Below are 21060 nucleotides of genomic sequence, written 5' to 3'. Positions count from 1 at the left end.
GCAGCTCGTCCCCTCCCTACATGCCACCCAGCAGTCGTCCTGTTGGCAGCCACCCAGCGCTTCACCGCCTGCCTTAATGACATTCATTAATGAGCTGCATTCTGTCTGGATACTAATGAAGTCGGGCAACTCAGACAGGGAAAGAACCTGTGTTGGTTGGCACAGTGTTTGCTTACAGGTTGTGTGTTTGTCTGCAAGCACATGTAGAGTTGTAGTTCAGGCTTCTAGGTTATTCAGATAATGGTATTACTGTATGTCTGCTTCGATGCATATTAAGTTTTTACACACTGAGTATATCGACTTGTGTAAATGCTCCAGATTGGATCGTGCCAGCTGTTTTTAACGTTTGGTGAAACCTGAACAGCTTTGCCCCTCTGCTCCCAGATTGCACTGCAGATTCAAGCGTATCATCCACCTTAACACAGTATTGCTAGATAGACACACCACTCTAGGCATGGGATGGGCATTAATATATTGGGGCGTGCTTATTGGTCAGGCCTGGCACAGTGTGATGGATGAAACCCTATCGGAGCACAGTGAGGCCCCCCCCCCAGACAGGAAACATTTTGACGAATATTCATCCTGGTTAATGTGTGACTGCATGAATATGCAAGAGGCCGTCACATAAGTATATCAGTATATTTGGGCAGGGCAGTACTTGGAAGACCAGGAGCTGAGTTTTATGTCTTTAATTTGTGAACTTTGACAGACAGATGCTAATATGAGTGCTCCACGTGGGCTGTAGCTCTGCTGGAGTGTCCCCTCTGTGTGCTGCCTGGATGTTCGGCGACAAATGTGTTGCAATGCACCTCATTGCTATATCCTGTTATCAAGGTCCGCCCAGCTCATCTGCATGGAGCCAATGTGCCACCAATTAACACCTGTTTGTAACACAAGCGTAACTATTTAGCATGCATCGAGCCATTTTTCTTCCTCTTTGATTTATTAATTAGCTAACTTGATTGCAAAATCTGTGGAGATGCCTGCGACTGTGTGATGCTTGTCTGAGTGCATGCATGCACACGGGTGATCATGTTGTGCATACATTTGTTTTTGTTTTTTGTGTGTGTGTGCATGTGTGTAACTGTGTGTGTGGTTGTCTACCTCACTTACTCCCCTGTCTCGTGGCATGAGTTGTTGTTTGTCCCCATTTGTCGTCGTCCCCCCCCCCCCCCATCTGCTGTTTCCCTTCTCCTTTGTTGGCAGACACCTCACCTTCTCCTCCTCCATCCTTCCCTTCCTCCCGCCTTATTTCTCTCTACAATGTCAGTTCCCACCCCTGCTCTTGGCTCTGTGCCAGGCACTCAGACATGTGGGGGGAGGGGCTGTCGACCATATGCAAATTGTCCGACTTTATGCAAATGAGCCCTGCGCTTAATTAAAAGTCAGCTGCAAATTCAATTAGCCGACTGAACAGAGGGAGGAAGTGGGTTTGCTTGTATCAATGTGATGCAGGTTTGAAAGAAAAAAATTTGTGTGTGTGTGTGTGTGAGGATTCGAAAAACAAAGAAATCACGGCTGGGTGGTTTTAGGGGGAGAGGGATTTAGAAAAGGGTACATAACTGGGTTCAAAGAGTCACTTTATTGTGGGAATGAACTCTTTAAAGAGTCTAAATGATGCCAGTCACTGGTCATAATATAAGAATGCAGGAGTGTGTGCTGCTCTATATACAACAGTGGCATGCTGGTTGACACATACACACTGCTAGAAAGCTCTTGAGAGAGAAAGAACCAGGCAAAGGAAGAGAGGTGAGACAGAGAGAGAAGAGCATCGTTGGTAGCTCCTGCCTCTGGCTAATTACTGTGAGTAATTAAACTAGTCGCAGATGTATGTCAGCGATTATGCTGCTGTAATTGAAACGAATGCGAGCTAGCGTGTGAGTGCATGTATGGGCGTACTTGTAACAGAGCATGCTTATGCGTTCAACGCATATACTGTAATGTTTGCCTGTCTGGAATCTGTTGGCTTTGTGAATTCTGGTCTTCGTCTCTTCTGCTCCCCTCAACTTGGCACGTGGGTGGACACTTTAATAACGCTCAACTCACTGAACTTCACAGACAAGAATTGAGCTAATTGTGTTTTTTTTTTATCAAAAGCTGTTTGTATGAGAAACAGCTGGAGTGATGACTTTAATAGTGTTTACAGAAGGATATACATGCAGTACTGTACATGTCCAAGTACAACATATTGGCTGCTGAGTGCCTCAGTAATCCTCAGAAGTTACTTGTTGTGGTGGCACCGCAATCACTCTACAGTAAGATTTGTTCAGGCAGAAGACGAAGACGACAGTACAATTTCTACTACTGAGATATATGGGAAGATAGGTGAAGGTGGAGGGAGGGTGGGGTGGGTGAGATCTGCTCATGGCGCACTGCCAAAGACTTAGCCAACCGAGTTGATGGATGGGAATCAGTTTGGGTTGAACAAAGCAAAAGAGGTAAAAATGGATGGGGAGACGAGTGTACACAGTACGAGGAGGTGAGGAATGAAAGAGAGAGAGAGAGAGAGATTCAGTTGGATAGACCGATGGAGGGGGAGACAGAGCGTGTATGTGTGTGTCTTACTGGGGAATTTCCTTTGTGTTTACAGAAGAAGATAAAGTCCCAGTAGTGACACGAGAAACTCAATACTTCCCATAATTGTGTCGAGGATAGTTCTTACACTGGCTCTTTCTCGAGAGGACTCTCGATCAATAGCTGCTCAAGTCCTTCTCTATTCATTACAATGTCTAGTTTCACATTGAATCATGTTTTATTTTGGCCACGTTTGTCTGTTTCACCTCTTTTTTAGTCTTGGTGAAAGCCAGTTTTAAACTGATATTCCACCCAAAATGTACTTTAGAGAATTAAAGATCCAGTTTAACATTAAGGAAGATCTGTTGGCAGAAATGGGATATGATATTCATAGGTATGTATTCATTATCTAAGCACCTGAATATAGGAATCATAAGAATGAGACATTTTTATCTGGGTCGCCTTCCGTGGATCCGCCATGTTGAACCGCAAAGAATAAAAAAAACCAAACACTGGCTGTAGATAGGGCCTTATGCATTTTTCGTGAGTTTGGCGTCCACTTATGATTCTCATACACTCTTCCACAACCCATTCTCATTCCCAGGTCGTCAAATACAGAAGTGAGTGGTGTTCTGTTAGTTGCAATCTGCAGCTTCACCACTAGATGTTGCAAAATCCAGGAGTGGATCTAGAGAAATATTCATGTGGCAGAAATGTATGCTGATTTAATCACAAACAATCACATATATAAATATTTGCTTGGATTTGCCCCAAATGAAGATATTTGAACTTAAACACATTACATTATTGTGGCACATTAGTAAAGCATTGAATAAAAATACCTAAAGGTGGCATTAGAAATCAATAAATCGCTTTATTAACAATCTTCTGACATTTATTTGTCTTTTTTCATTGAACTTATTCTCTAATTTGATCTAAAATGCGGCCATAACTGATCGTTAAATTAATTTCTGGTTATTTTTTTACATTTGACACCAAACTGGGGTGGCAGCGGGGTGGACATTTTTTAGGGACCACTCTATTGCCAGCCCTCTAGAATGGCCCCTGATTAAATCCTACACACACTGGTCCTTTAAAACAGACCCCCTGTAGACCTGAAAGCCACAGTGGTTTCAACTGAATTCAAGTTCTGAACCCATTTAAATGCCTTCACAAAACAACAATAACAACAACAACTTCATCTGATTTTGTCTTGGATTTGAATGCTAGAAGTGATTGAAGTTTAGGAATTTGTAGGACTGACTGCAGCAAGGCGAGACCCAGTTTGTCTAAGGTGTGTGTGTGTGTGTGTGTGTGTGTGTGTGTGTGTGTGTGTGTGTGTGTGTGTGTGTGTGTGTGTGTGTGTGTGTGTGTGTGTGTGTGTGTGTGTGTCATCTGCAGAAATCTGCAGGACTTACCACACACCAAAAGATCCAATCAGTGTGTATGGGCCTGGGGAAAATCCTTACATGTGCTACTGCAGAAAGGACACGCTTGGCAGATTGGCGGTTGACTTTCTCCTTACAGCCTGCAAATTTCATCAGAGATCGGCCGAATAGAGCCAGTCGGCTCTCTGGAAAAGAGGCTTTTAAAGCAAGTTAGATGCACGCAGCCAGGTGAGACTGCAGGTTGAATAGTAATGGAGGTTAAGGATAGAAATGATGCAAGCCAGAGCAGAAAAACAGATGTTGTTGACAATGTCTATGTCACATGTCTATGTACATGTGGCAAAGAAAAGAAACTGGACACGGGCAGGTAGGGAGGTAGAGAGCAAGCTGGAGAGGAGATTCACCTAATAAAGGAAATTAATTTTCCACGTGGTTGCACATCAGTTTTAGTGGTGATATAGAGGGAGGTGTGGATGCTTGAATGGACACATGCATACATACATACACTTTACACACACACAAAAACTACCCTTCCTCCCCCCAGGATCAGATAATTGAAAATAGTAGATCAGCATGAAAAAAAAAGAACACAGGAAAGGAAAGTAAGACAGGAAGCTTGGTGGCAAACTAAACTGAAAACGCTGTCTAGAGTGAGTAATCGGATACGGAAAGAAGAGAAGCGGAGGCAAACAGACACACGGGATGAAACTGAGAGCAGAGAAGCCTCATTTAATTTCCAACTATTGACCTTCAAACCGACAACAATCCAGGTTCTCCCTCTGAGTTTCAACATCAAGTCTTGGTTGATTGTCCCATCTTTTTGACACCAAGGTTATGGAACTGCCATCAGGCGTCTACAGAGACATAGAGGACAAACCTATCACAAACGGCGAAGTACAGGTAGGCGCCTGTGTTTCCTTTTATTTCCCCCATCGGTTGTCATAACAGCCAAGTTGACAGACGTGATAAACCCCTCGCAAAGCCTACGATACCTGCCTAATTAAAGAAATCTCACGGCACGCAAAGTAAATTGTAAAGAAGATATTCCTTAAGCTCAAACCTAACACAGTTTCACCTCCATGGCCCCTACTGTGTGTCAAAGATGCCACAAGATTAACTGAAAAAGTAAACTCCTTTATTGCCATGTGCACATCTGTCCCCAGGGTTTTTGCTCCCTCTCCATCAACTTGTGTGAAAGGTTTGATATAGTGAGGGTTTAATATGGTGCGAATGCTGACCACCCACTTCACAGACAGACAGACAGACAGACACACACACACACACACACACACACACACACACACACACACACACACACACACACATTGCCCCCCTTGTGGCTGCAGCAGTCAGTCAGTCAGATATGAACCAATAAAGCCAGCCTCTCTAAGCCTGCAGTCAGAGAGAGAGCGTGCTCTTTATTAGAGGAGAAATGTTGGCACAAAGTCCCTCTGTAAATTCACTCCGTGCTGCTCTACTGATCCTCCGCCTTCACTTCTTCTCAACGGCACCTTCAGTTTCCACTTTGTTCCTGTCTCTGTCTCTGTCTCTGTTGTAGTCAATATTGTTAGGCCTGGTGTATGTTTTGCTTTTTGCTTCAGTTTCCACATGCAGCTGTGAGGTTTGAGCATTTTCCACCCACTTTACCGTTGACAACAAAAGCATTTCTGTGTGTTGGCTACGTTCCTCTGTGAGAGGTGGGTGGAGAGCTTGCTATTGATCGATGACGGTCATATCAGGGGAGATGTATTTAGATACCTGATGTTTTCTGCAGACAATAGGAAGAATGGCACTGAGTATGTGTCAGAGTTTGCGCGTGTCTGCATATGTGTTAGAAACTATGAGCACTTAATAATTATATATAAATAAAAAATAAAAAAATGAGCATATTATTCCTCATAATTACACACCATGTGATACCAGTGAATCCATAGGTTTGAGCAGTCGATGTCAACTGTAGCAGATTAACCTCTCACAATTCATAGAAATGTTTGAAACACTGGTTCTTTGACTTCAAAGGTAGAGAAAAGCAGGTTTCTCATTTCTACCCTCAATGTTGCGTTTGTGTAGTTAATTAAGCTAATGTTAGTGCCAAGACCTGACTTTTTGATGGTTAATAAAAACCCTATAAAAAGCTGTTATTTCATTCTAACATAATAAAAGGTGGGAAGAGTACTGAATGTCTATACTCAAGTAAAAGTACAATTAATCTATCATTTAAATGGTAAAAGTGAAAATTACTATTCAAGAAACCTACTCAAATAAAAGTAAAAAAGCACCTGGTAAAGTTACTTTCCATTATAATATTTTCTACTACTGCAATAATGCTTAAGTTGCCATTATGTTAGCTTAACTGCTTTCTACAGCGCACTAATTGAAAAGACCAGCCAACCACTCGCTATAAGATAAATTAATGTCATTATCACAACATCAAAGATTAACAACATGAAAATTAACATATCTAACTTCAGCTAGCTGACTACATTTTGATCCACAGTACATGCAACTTACCTCACTGTGCTTTTGTGTGATTTTGGAATAAAAAGTGGTAAGATGTGACCAGGGATTGTCACTGGAAGATGCCTCTTGTTATGGGTTTCCGTCATCATCCCGTCGTGGTCAAAAGACACGTGGTGCTTAGATTACTGGCTCAGACATATACTTGAGTAAATAGAAGAAGTTATGTTTTATCAAATATTATTGGTATTTTCATAGATAAACGTTTAATCAATTCCTTACGATTTTGCAGAAGAAAAACGATACATACACACCACTGCAATGTGTAGAAATCTGAAGCTTCACAGACCTACCGTTTTTACAGTTGCTCATTCATGTTGTTTGTGGTCCCACATTGTGACTCTTCCAATGTCTAAGAACAAAATATCTCAAATGTGATAGCATGGCTGTGGTTAGTTTGGCATACTCACGCACATATGGATATATATCCTGACGTGAAAAGGTTCTAGAGGGATTTAATTGATAATTGATACCTGTGATCACTGTTACATGCAGATTCTATACAGTCCAGAATTGTTTGACAATGTAAAGCAAAAGAAAACTCATTTAAATCTGCCCTTCTGGCTGTGAAATGGGCAATCTTAATGAACTGGGAAATACATAAAAAGTACTATTATATTATGAATTACTGTCTGAAAAATTTTAGACTAATTAGCAATGGAGCACGCTTATAATGCCCTCCAACCAAATCAGACAGGACAACGTAGACTGTGGACACAGATCCGGTAATGAACATAAAAGAAATACAATTTGTTGTAGGAAGAATTGGCCATTATACCCCCCAACCTTCACATTTTTGTGTCATTGTACTAACACACATATATGCATGTTAACACTCTCCCCTTCTCTGTTCATTTTTTCTTTTTAATCTGTATCCCTTGATTTCAGTGTTGTGTCTCTTTGTATTTGTCATTGTTTGTCTCCTCCAGGATGTCCCCTGTGTCCCTCTCTATAAAACTACATATTTTATTGAACCAGTTAGATTTAATGTTTGTGTGTGTGTGTGTGTGTGTGTGTGTGTGTGTGTGTGTGTGTGTGTGTGTGTGTGTGTGTGTGTGTGTGTGTGTGTGTGTGTGTGTGTGTGTCTGTGTGTGTGTGTGTGCGCACACCACATTGGCAGCCTATCCATTAACCTGGTGCTAATCTACACACTGCAGGAACAAGTGGATTAGAGCCTGCCAACCTCAGCAGTCAGTAGCATTTGTCAGATGGTATCCTTCACTCAAACACAAACACACATACACACATTTACACTAACACACAAGTAGTCTAGTTTTGTGCTGTAATAATATTATAGAGTATACTCCCACATGAAATTAGATTTATCAATTATGACTCAAAGCTGTGTGTGTGTGTGTGTGTGTGTGTGTGTGTGTGTGTGTGTGTGTGTGTGTGTGTGTGTGTGTGTGTGTGTGTGTGTTATAGGGGTTGTGCATATTTACACCCGTTTGTCTGTGTTTTTCCTGTCGTCGAGACAACCCATCTCAACAGTGTCAGACACTGAAAACACCCAACTGCTTTCCATCACTCATATCAGAAAAACACAACCTTGTTGGTTTTTCTTCCCCTCAATAAGGCTTTTTACAGACATGCTAATGACATAAAAGACAGGGAGAAGAGGAAACACTGTCCCTGTAATCCCTGTAAAACTCAAAATGAGACTGCTTTATTAAGGAAGTGTGTGGTTTTATAATTTTGATTATTTACAGCTCTCCTGCTCAGGTTCCATTCATTATAGACGACCCCTGGAAGGTTTCATTCATTAGGTAGGATGCCTGGGTTCAAAGAGACTAGAGGAGGCCGCATTATGCTTTAAAGATTGTTGGAATGGATGCAGAGATACAAAGAATGAAAGCAAAAGGCCTCAGTGTCCTTCATTCACCGGGTGGAAATTTATATCCTATTCCCTATTGCTAAAAGCATGCTGCTTAGTTAGTTAGACATTTTTCTGATAACATAACACCCACATACATTATTTTTCTCCTACTTTTAATTAGATTGAATAGTTTTTAGTGCTCAGAGGGCATGGCAAAGGTAGCACAACAGAAATAATGCATATGTTCCATTCATTTTCTATTAATATAAAGAAAGCTGCATGTGTGAGTTCAGTATTTTGACATGTATTTTTTACCAACCACACTCATATGTGCAATATATAAATAGACCTTTTTTCACAGCATCAAAACAATAGGGTAAACTCAGGTGTTACCAATGATACTAATTAAGATTCTGTTCCATTCAGGTCAGGGGGGCGGCAGTAGCTCAGTCTGTAGGGACTTAGTTGGGGAACGGCAGTATGGAGTGTGGACTGGTAGCTGGAGAGCTCCTGTGCACTGCCGTGATGCCCTTGAGCAAGGCACCTTACCCCCTTTACTGCTCCGGGATCAGTGCTACATGGTGACCCATTACTCCACCATCTCTCCACATTTGCATCGTATTTCGGGGCCTATGTGTGTGTAAAAAACACAGAGAGAATAATTTATCATTGGTACCACCTGTGTTTGCCCTATCTACTTCATGTCAAAATGACTGCTGTGAAAAAAGTTTTGAGCAGAAGAAATGGATAAATAGAAAATTATTTCCTTGTTTTTGCTATGAACCTCCAATATCTGAAGTGAGCTGAATAGCATTGCATTTATAAGCTACGTTGTCAAGAAATGAAACCCAGAGAGCACAAAATAAGGAAATGTTGACATTGTGAAAGGGCTTTGAAAAGGTTGTTCTTCTCTTAAAGGAATAGTTTTGGGAAATATGCTTATTTGCTATCTGGCCTCTTGAGAGTTAAGATAAGATAAGATAAGATAAGATAAGATAAGATAAGATAAGATAAGATATTCCTTTATTTATCCCCCTTAGGAGAAATTCAGATTGACACAGCAGCAATAGGGTAAAGTAGTGCAAAAACAGAGAACAAAGAATCTCACAATAAAAATATTACTAATATTATTAATATTAGAAGATATATAAAACTATAAATTAAAGTATATACACTATGCATTGTTCAAGTAGGACATGGAGTGCAAAATATAAGCAGAAAATTAAACTTGACTAAAACTAAAAAACTAAAACTAAACTAAAACTACTAAACTACTAAAGCGGAAATTAAATATGGTAGGTAGGAGTTTTAAACCAGTCTTTGTCTGCGGGGGTTGGAGGTACTGGGTGCTGTGGCGTTGTGGAGTCTGATGGCAGATGGTACAAACGAGCCTCCAAACCGTTTTGAGGCTCGGGGCTGGGTCAGTCTGTAGCTGAACGTGCTCCTGAGCTGCCTGAGCTCAGTGTAGAGAGGATGAGAGGGGTTGTCCCTGAGAGCTTTCAGCTTCCCTCTCATCCTCTTTTCAGTTGGTAGATGACAAGCAGATCGATTGCAGTTTTGTGTATGGACTGTAAATATGTAGCCGCTTAGCTTAGCATAAAGATATGGGTAAAGCAGTAAACCTAGCAGCAGAGACTCCAAGAAGTTACTCGACAATAAAACAAATAATTTCATATTTCCCAAAATGACGAATAATTCCTTTAAATCACATATGTTGGAGTTTTGTTCCACAGTTTTTTATAGTAATTTCACATGAATTTTCATATAGTTTATGTTAAACATGCTTTGGATAATAGACACCTGTAATGTTAAGAATTAATGATTTGGAATTAATTAAACCACCTCATGCACAGGTAGCTAACAGGCTGGTGCCATTTTCACAGCAGTGTAGATCAGCCGCTCTCCAACAGGACCACATGAAAGTAGTCTTTGAAGGAGGCAAATCTCTGTAAAGTCAGAGAGGGGTTTGCAGTGCACTAATGTCTTGCTGTGGATTTATCCAGGATTTGGGAATCTTGTAAAGGATGAAAAAGGATTTTCTGGCTGAGATTACAAGAATCAGAACAAGGGAGAGAAAAGTTATACATACCTGTCCTTTATCTTCTTATCCTTTCTTCTCCTCTCTCTCCTTCTTTCTCGTCATCTCTAGAGTGCTGCCTCTTATCCACATAGTAAAGTTCTCACACACAAGCACACTTAAAAAGAATTGGACTAAGTCAGTACGCACTTGTACCGTCATAAAAAATGACTTTGAATCTCATTTTATCCGGGCTGCTGAAATGTACGCTTCACCTCTATCTCATCTGAACAGTACGGTAAACAAAACTGTAGACGTCTTCAATGTGTGTGTGTGTGTGTGTGTGTGTGTGTGTGTGTGTGTGTGTGTGTGTGTGTGTGTGTGTGTGTGTGTGTGTGTGTGTGCTGGTGGTTGAACAGTGTGTCTGAGCTGTGCTGTGGGGGAGCAGACTGAGGCCTGAGGGAGGTGTTTTTCTTATTGTGGAGCTGACAAAACAGAGGCTTTCTTTTCAGATTTAATAGCCATGTTGGACCCTGCCGCAGGGATACTCGCGTATAAACCCTGATACACCAAATTAATACAGTCACACAGGCACTGAGGACTGGACTTAATAGAGACAGAATGACAGAAGCACACACAATTTTTTTTTTTTTCTTAACCAGCCCACAACCCTGTATAATGGATATTATTAATAAACCATGTGATTGCTTCTCACAGCTTTAAAGGTTAAAAAAAAACACTACAAAACTATAAAAATGGAAGTGTGAAAATGACAGTGGAGGTTAGGGTGCCTGACTATATTCTTGAACAGTTGCCAGGCAACCAGCTGAGATTCCAGGAAGTTGCATAAGCATAAACTCTAAAACAGTGAGTTGTCATCTTTATGCTTCTGTTTTTGTCCGAGTTAAACAACCCAGATATAAAGTGTTAATAAGTGAGTTTTAGAGGTGCTGCAAGCTGGATGTTGTTGGCTGTTACTATTTGTTATCCCCTGTGTCCAGTCTTTGTGTTAAGCTCAGCTAACCGGCTGCTGGATGTAGCTTTCATTGCTCATAGACAGATTGGTATCTTCTCATCTAACGCTCTGTCAGAAAGCACATAAGGAGAACCTTTGCTTTCACTTTAATTACAGTGCTTATCTTATCTTCTGTTAGCATAACAACAACAATTTAGCTGTGATATCTGGTTCGTCTGTAGACACAACATGGCACAAACATCTCCGTCCAGCTTGTTTTCACTTGTGTGAGAGAGTATTAGTACAAAGTGTCACAGTTCCTGTTCAACCACAGTAACATATGATCTCAAAGATGTCCCAAGGATGGTTCAAATTGGAAGGAAATCATGTGCTGATTGAAGAAAAAGACAGTTTGACTGTTGAGAAATTTACATCAGCTATTGTTTTTAATAAATAGGCTTTTCTCTATATTAACTCTGGGTGTCCATTCACCATATCATGTATTTTGTCGTTTACTCCTACATCAATATTCATTATTATTAATGTTATATATTAAGATTTAATGCCAGTGTTTTCACTATTTCACTAAAACACTGCAAATGTTTTTAGCACACACTTTTCGTGTTTTATATGTGATTGATTTCGCTTTGGCCAGTGCTGTTTCTGTGGCTTTGGTTGTTCTGGTTATCATGGCTGTAACACAGTTTTTAATGGGTGTAACACTAACTACATGCAGGGTGGTGCAGGTGCAGGGGATTGACATGGTTCTGCGTTGTGAGGGCAAATTTTTAACTCCTGTGGTGTATTGGTAACACGTTTGTCATATTTTCTTAAGTAATGTTCATATGAGCAGCCGCAGTACAGCTGCCGTGCATAGCACCATAGAAGCAACCACCACTGCAGCTGTAGCCCTAACAATAACCAGCTTCACCTACATCAACACCTATGGATCAAGTACAAAAGTAGTTCTCACTGTGGCCTTTAGTTGACTCTGTAACTTCAAAGCTTCATATGAGCTTTCTTTGTCAGATACTGTACTATTATAATGATTTATTTTTCTTTTACTATTAGGCAATATTGACTTTTTAATCTCATCAGTTATTTTATTAAGCTCCAAAAAGGGTGTTTCACAATGCTACTGCAGGACAACAACGGTAACTGCTTTAGATGCTAAAGTTTCCAACATTTTTTACCAATACGTCTCTTAAGCTGTAAAATAAGCTACAGTATAATAACACCTTGATAATTAGCCACGCGTAAAATAGGACTGCAGACACTGTGGAACAACAGGGATGGCGTGTACTGTAAAGTATATACAGGCAACATTAAATGACCTTTACCCTCTGCCTCCACTGAGACAGGGGTCAGCTTCTTGGAAAATGCCAGAACATTAGGCAAAATGAATATTGCACACACACACACACACACACACAATGTACATACAGACACACACCTCCGCACTAAGGTGTAACTCAAATTCTCCGGCTTAATTAAGAGCAGCCCACTTTGGAGCTGCCATCTCGTTTAGCTAATTAGTCATGAATATGAAATGCCAGGAGTTTAATTAGCTTGCCATTGTCAGAGAGGGAGTAGAGAGAGAGAGAGAGAGAGAGAGAGAGAAATCACAGACTAATTTTCTCTCCTCGCTTGGTCACACTTTATTATAAAGGCCTGGTAGGAATGTGATTTGATTCCTTTGTAACAATCAGTAAGTTGTAGGCAAGTACATGCAAGTTCATTCTCACTCTCTTACTGTAAATTTTAAATTTATTTTCATGTAACATTTAAATAGAGTAGTTGTTGTTTGTTTAATACTTCATACATTTGATGAAAACTTTTTATAACATGTTTTATAAAAAAATGTGTTTACAATAACACTCAACTAATCCACAGACATCCCATAAAATAATGTACGTGGATAACTGGGCATCGTTTGAAAGTATTAGAAAGCTCTTTACGAGAAGAAATATGAAGGAGTAAGTATGGATGGTATCCTGGTTGGAGGGTTAAGAATTATTCAAAGCCAACAGCCCAATTTAGCAACAAAGGGGAAAAATTATTACAAGCAAAGTAACTAAAACAATGTAAAATACAACTTAACTAAAGAAAATGGGAATCTAAAATGTGCCTTTTTAAAATGTTGTCATAATTTACACAACAATAATGTGCAGAAAACTTAACAACAGAAACACGTGAATGTTCATTTCCACCTTTCCAAGTGACAAGAAATATGAAACCTGCCCTTATTTATGAAATCTTGCTGTCATTCCCAATCTATTTCTGCTCTTTTTCACTTTCACAAATCAGGGTGCTTTTTAATCGAGCTCCACTGGGGAGGGCGATGTTTAGAGCGAACTGAACTGAGAAGGTCTGGAAGGTTTAGCAGAATGGGTCTGGGGTCCATTCTGCGGTTGGTAATTAGATTGATTAAGGCTGAGCTGGTGCTGGAGACATGACGACAGGGAGCGGGAAATGGAGATGGATGAGCCTGCAGGGCTGCTGCTACGAGATAGGAATGGTGAATAGAGCTCATCTCGGCTAGCCGGCTGGCTGTCTGGCTGGCTGCTGCGGAGAGAAGAATAGGTCATTCGGCTGTAATCCGCTCTCCGTCCCCAGTCTGTGCCTGGACTCAGCCGGGTACAGATTCACTCCCACCAAGAGGTTACTGGACACTGTGCTTGGCAGCTTGTCCTTTTTGACTGGTTTGATTGCTTTGTACATCACCGAGGCAAGCTGGAGTAAAGCATCTTTACAAGCACACACACACACATGCACACTGCTGTGATTGTGTGTTGAGGAGCACAGGTGTGCGCAGTGTGTGTCTATCACTCCCCGTGGAGTTAATGTTTGATCAGGGAGAGAATGAGAGAGAGAGAGAGAGTGAGAGAGTGAGAGAGAGATGAAGTATAACTCACCATGATTAGTTTCTGTCTACAGGCAGAGTTGTGACCAAACCACAGCTTCCTCAGTCGATATCAGGTTCCAGAGCTGCGACTGCTAGGTGTTTTCCAGATATTTCAGAGCTCAACTGGGGGAATTGACATCCCACACAATGACATTTCACCCCACTAACACAATCAACCATCAAATAATTGTTACCTGTCAGACATTGTATTTAATGCGGGTTACCAGGGAAACTGCTGCTTTAGCATGCAGTCTCTGTCGTGGTGCCAAATGAAATGGCAATTAACTCACTGCCAGGCCTCAGTACATAAGGGGTTAGGCAGGGCACAGAGGATCATGGCAGTACTGATTGGAGGCTGAGTGGTGCAGCATACGCTCCGTAAATAGGTTTTGTTGATGGAGACAGATACGAGGCGGGGGCTCATGGGCAAGTCCTTTCACCCAACAGAAACAGGAATTGACCTCTGAAAGAAAATGAAAGTCCAAGGCACTCTGTTCTTACTATTTTTGAGACGTCAACATAATTTTTCAAAACTAAGCCAGCACGTAATGTTTCCCATGTCATCCTAGTTTAATGTGTAACCATACTAACATTTGGTAATTCAGTATCTCCAGGAAGTTGCGATGTTGTGATCACAACAATTGGGGCAAATTCAACCAATCCATGTGAATTCTGTGAGAAGAAGGAATGAGCATGTCTTGAGTGCAGGCGGCGTGTTTTGCTCCAGTGTCTCTAACAGAAGAGGCGTGATATCAATCTAAATCTCTCTTAGGAACTCTTATTCAATCACCTTAGAGAGAGCTGATTTAATAGAAAGACCTCAGCCTTCCATTCATCAACAGAATGAAGGGTTGTGCAGCGCTGAAAATTAACACAAGCACAACGTGTCTGTATGTGTGTGTGTATGTGTGTGTCTGTGTACTCTTTCAAATATTGTCTAAAGGAAATAATGGTCCAAATATTCTCTCTTTCCCCCTCTTGTCCTTTAACACACGCACACGCGCACTAACCCCTGTTGCAACAATATTAAAATTGTAATGGTTATTGATCTGTGGTTTATAAATAACACCCTTGTTCATCATCCTCTTCACACCATCCCCACTTCTTCACTCTGTCATCATAAAAGCTCTCTCAACACCACAGACACAATCAGCAATCCCCGGGCTATGTATATTTTTTAATTTTATTTAAAAAAATCCACAACCAGGAAATGGTGCGATCAAAAAAGATTTGGCAGCTGACAGCTAACAGAAAAGACTGTAAACTGTGTAAAGACGTAAAGACAACAGAGCCTCCTACATTTATATTATAAAAGTGTTTGTCTGGTCTGTCTTCCTCTACTCCCAGAATCACCACTATGATTATAATGCATGGTAATACATTTTAGGAATAAACTTTGCTTTTGGAAGTGCTCAAAGGTCGGCTGACAGCCATCCTTGTTATTGATCAGCTGCTGTGAAGGTTATACTGTCAGGGGTCGTGTCTGGGCTGGTCTGTCTGAAGCCCCGACCTCTGACCTCTCCAGGGTTTCCCAAGGGAGCGTGGGATCGACGAGGTGAATAGTGCCTCATATTGACTCAATGTACTCCTACTGTTTACATTTTCTTAAAAGGAATAGTTTGACATATACAGTATGTTTTTTTGCTTTCTTGCCTAGAATTACATGAGAAAATTGATAGCACATATTTGTCCATTCAATATAAGGCTACAACCAGGAGAATGGTATCTTAGCTTAGCGTGGAAAAGAGTGGAAAACACTGCCTCTATCCAAAGCTAAAATACGCCTAGTGCCTGTAAATCTCACTAAATAACACAATATATCTCGTTTGATTAATTCTTACAAAACCAAAGTCTAAAAAACCATGGTTCAGCATTTTATTTATGAGCCAGTTAACTAACTTCTGGGAGTCTCTGGTGGTTTCCTTGCTACTAACCAGAGAGCCAGGCTAATTCCCCCTTTGTTCAGTCTTTGTGTTAGGCTGTGTTAACTGGCCGCAGGCTGTAACTTTAAGGTATGTTAAGCGAAGGAAATGTTCACCTCATGTAATTTCTGCGAATTTAGCTAGCGAACAGAACGTGTGTGCCTGTGCATTTCTGTTCAGCTTCTGAATGAACTCAGAATTCACCAGTCGTTTCTTTCATTTCTCTCCATTCTCCATTTTCCTCTCCGCTCTCTACGTTTATGAAGCAGATTCATAAAGCCACAGGATAAAAGTGAAACATTTCCAACTCTCACAGACTTCGAGTCATTTCCTCCCCTCCCCGGGCTAATTCACTCCCACTCACATCTTTCCATTGACTTTGTATACAGTTGCACTAACAGGTATGAGAAAGAGATCAATCTTCTCGTCTAACTCGACACCATAAAGGGAATAAATGTATTTCTCAAAATTCCAAACAATTCCTTTAAACATAATCAAGTGGGCTTTATTATCTTATTGAAAGTGAATCTGTGTGCAATTTACATACAAAAAATTGACATATTTAAAGACTTTGTCTCTCTCTCTCTCTCTCTCTCTCTCTCTCTCTCTCTCTCTCTCTCCTCACTCACTCACACACACACACACACACACACACACACACACACACACACACACAGCACCTTTATTTATCCTTGCCACTGCAGGAGGGGATATAATAAGAGAACATCCTAGTGGGAGATGAAAGACACATCAACATAATGTTGGAAACCTGTGCCCATTGTCAATTCATGCTCCTGCAACTTAAAGGTCACATCATCAAATAAAGCTCCCTGAAGCAGATAACAGTGAAATGAGTAAAGGCTGAGGAACAAAGAGAGGACCCGTCTCCCCTCGCCCCCCTCTCTTTCTTCTTCTCTGTCTCCTCCACTCTTTATCTGTTAATGAAGCACAATCCTCTCAAGAGCACAAGCACTGGGATTTGTCAAGTTATCACAGGCTTGGTTCGTCTGCCCGGCTCAACACTCTGCTACTCTTTAGTATTATAGCTTCTGTGTCTCAGTCTGCCCGTGTCTGAATTTTAAGTTTGTTTTTTCCACATTCGTTCCTATATATTTTCTCTCCTTATAAATTCTTCTCAGTCTATCTTTCAGTTCTCATGCCGCTGTTTGATTCTTCCTCTCATCCTTCTTTTTGATCACCTTCCTCTCCCTCCCTCTGTTCATCTCTCTCTCTCTGCTGCAGTTGCTGAGGCTCAGACTGGATGACCAGGAGCCGACCATCAGGTTGAATTTCATTCCCTATTTACAAGCATCAGCTAGAGTCTCTTGTGCTAATTTTTTCCCCTCAAAATGTGTTTATTGCAAAAATATATCCCCAGAAAAACTCACTGTATAGGATTCCACATACAAATGATGCATAATATTTGCTGCTAATAGTGTTAACCACGGCCTGGGAGATGTCTAATCACAGAAATGTAATTTTCATGGGGTGATTTCCATAAATATAAAACACTTGCCATTGCACCTCACACACCTCATGAATTTGATTGAAGCTGCAACAGGGTAATTTCCAACAGATATTAAAAGATGCAAAATTGCGTAATTGTGTTGCCTGTGTAAGGCCCACAATGACAATATTATGAGCATCATAATCCACCTCAGGTCCCCCCTCGCCCACTGCAATACAGTATGCCAATGATGCTACGCTAACAGCCCCAATAAAAGTAATGATGATTACCGAGGCGATGGGGGTAGTAACAATAACAAACCCTGTGATGTATAGTGAATTATAAACATCCTCCCTACTGTAATTTCATAGTTAATTCATATTTTTATTCAGGGTTAGGAAAATTGGCTCTCTGTGCTCAGTGCTATGTAAAATGTGTGTGTGTGTGTGTGTGTGTGTGTGTGTGTGTGTGTGTGTGTGTGTGTGTGTGTGTGTGTGTGTGTGTGTGTGTGTGTGTGTGTGTGTGAGGGAGAGAGAGAGAGAGAGAGAGAGAGACTGCAAATAAGCCTGATGTATATTTAGGAGGAGGAGATTTATGTTTGCCAGATTTTTGTAGATTGCTGCATGCATGACTTCATCTGTTTATTGTGTGAACGCAAAAGCACATGATCCCTGTGTGTGTGCCTGTACAGCTTATAGCCGACTGTTTCTGTCAAATATTATAGGAGCATTAACATTTCCTGTGAGTATAAGAGAGTGGGGGATATAAAATGACTGCGAATATATTTGTGGCCCAACGTCTGAAAGATTGTTGATGTATGACTCACCTGAGGGTGGCAGTGTATCTCACTGCACATCTGTGTGTGTGTGTGTGTGTGTGTGTGTGTGTGTGTGTGTGTGTGTGTGTGTGTGAGACACTTTTGGAGTGTAAATGCATCTGTGACTGTGCAATTACGTTTTCATGCACAAAGCGAGTGTGCACGAGCGATGATAGCATATGCTGTGCAACAGCTTCTCTCAGGTTTGGACCTTCAGCTGCTGTCTGATTACCGACTGTTTTGTCATGTTGAATGTTCAGAGTGTCCCGAGAGGGAAGCGCGCATGACAGCCACCGAGGACTCTTCACTTGACTGATTTGTGTTGGGACACACACACACACACACACACACACACACACACACACACACACACACACACACACATACCCCATACACACCATCACTTCACACACTGCACACACAGAAACATGTATGTGTACATGCACACACATCTCGCCTGAGGGGCTGTCACAGTTCCCCAGAGAGTCTGCTGGATTTGGTTTTATTGCCTGTATTGATCGTGGCTCGGGCTGAGTAGAGGGATCGATATGTGGATTATAGGGGGGAGTTAACTTCTCAGTGCTGCCTCAGAAACCTCCCAGTTCTCTGACACCTCTCCCATTCACACTCAGCACCTGATCACCACTGTGTAAAACAGAGAAAAAGGACACATTAATTCACTGACTATGTATGTCTGAGAGACACCTGCTGTGTCCAGAAAATGTTTATATAAATGTAGGTGCCAGCATCTACTCAGCCTCTCCTCTCGCTGCCAGACCCCCCACCCAAATACTCCACACTCCCTGCCTATATCTACATATCTACAGTAATTGACATTTTCCATTTGGCAGGTTCTGCATCTCGTTCCTGTTATTTCTATGGCAACCAGCGGTGGGAGCCTTAGCTGAGTGAGTTAGCAGCGCCCCTTGGGCCAAGGTGTCTAGCCGGCTGCCTGCTCCTAAAAGCTAACAAGAGAGCACAGGGGATTTTCTTACTGCCCATTTAATAAGGTAAATAGTCAGACCCTCTAATAATACCTAACTCCATTTAGGCTTGTAATTATGAGCGAGCAAGCTACGTGGTGGAAAAAATGCACATTTTAACAATAGCTGTCACACCTGGATACATCTCCTCTACTGGGGTTAATGGAAGTACTTCTTTTTCATTTACCCTTCAGTGAAAGTGCAAATCCTTCAAATATCTTTAACTGTATAAGCGTATTGCAGTGAATTACATGAGCTGAGTGAGTAATCAATTTGCTCATATTCTGTGGATCCTCCAGGTGATAATGACTTTTCTCCTTTGTGCTGTTCATAGGATAATGCCATACAGCAGGCCCAGACGACGTATTAAGTGGATCTGAAATTTTCTTTCAGGCTGATGTGAAAATTAATATAGTAATAGTGTAATGTCTCAGGTATCTGACTTAAGAGAGATGAAGACAGATCTTCTTTTGTGTGTACATTTCAATATTAATCTGTCTTTTCTTCTCTATCCTCCCACATTTTGCTTGTTCTTCTCGCAGCTCCTCCTATATATGATACTCATTACTGTTTCTCTCACACTGCATCTGTCTCCTCATTCTCTCTCTTTGCCTCCCTCTTTTCATGCCTCTGTCCCCGTCTCCGCCTCCCTCTTCCCCACCTTCATTGAAAAGAGTGATAGTTTAGAGGGTCTCCATCCCAGCAGCTCCGGTTGTAGTGCAGCAATTAGGAGCTTGAGAGCTTGTCAAGATAACAGTGGAACGAATACACACTACACAAATCATACACACACATACACACACACACACGCTCATTGCGCTCAGACTCCTGATGAGGACATTAAAGGCATTTGTATATGTGAGAGGGGAAGACAGGAGACGAAGGGGTGAGGCCTTGGTGAGTGGGTGCATTAACAGGAAAACACTCTGGTTCCTTGAGATGTAAAACTAAGCTTTTGTAGGTTGCTGAGGGTGGGAGATAATGGAAGACTTAACAGCACTTGTTGCTTCTCTCGTATGCAAGGCCTGTCATGTTATGGCCGCTTGTGGCGTAATGCCCGCATTCGTCAGTGTGAATTTCCCTTTTCCGTCATTCTCACAGCAGGATACGATACACCAAGACACCTCTCTCTCTCTCTCCCTGTCTTTCTCTCTTGTGTTTGATGAGCAGCAAAAACAAGTTACGGTGTTAATCAGTGTAAGCGCGATGTACGGCACTTGACATGTAAAAGGGCCATGACAGAAATAATTGCAGATATGGATGTGTGATATGCACAGGTTGTCATCAGAAAATCTCACGCTGTGCCTTTCTGTGTCAAACACACAATCACAACAAGCACTGACATGCTCACCGCCACTGCCTGTGCAGACAAACAACTCATCATGACCATAAATGTCGCTAATAAGGAAAATATTTAGCTTCTTCCTTGTAAGTCTGGTACTTTCCAGCATGCATCTGACCAAACCTGTCACCCAGGCTCTCCTCTTGATTAAAGTAAGTAGTAAGTACGGTGCTTTGATATGATGACTTATATGATAAACAACATAACATGTCTCACTTTGTGACTTCCCAGTACATTCATACATTATGCGGATTTGGAGCATTTTGTGCTTTCCGAAATGGATCTTTAGTGGATTTTAGGGGGGGCCCATCATGACCCGAGAGTGTTGCAACCAAACGCTGCAACAGCTGATTTCACTGATTCATTTCTCCCAAGGGGAATGAGCTGGCTTAGTTGTAATATAACAGTGCAAAACAAATAGGCAAATTAGTTTTTCA

Source organism: Dicentrarchus labrax, unplaced genomic scaffold, assembly GCF_905237075.1.
Source record: "Dicentrarchus labrax unplaced genomic scaffold, dlabrax2021, whole genome shotgun sequence".
Lineage (NCBI taxonomy): Eukaryota > Metazoa > Chordata > Actinopteri > Moronidae > Dicentrarchus > Dicentrarchus labrax.
The sequence above is the reverse complement of the archived record's forward strand: the minus strand, read 5'-3'. Positions refer to the sequence as shown.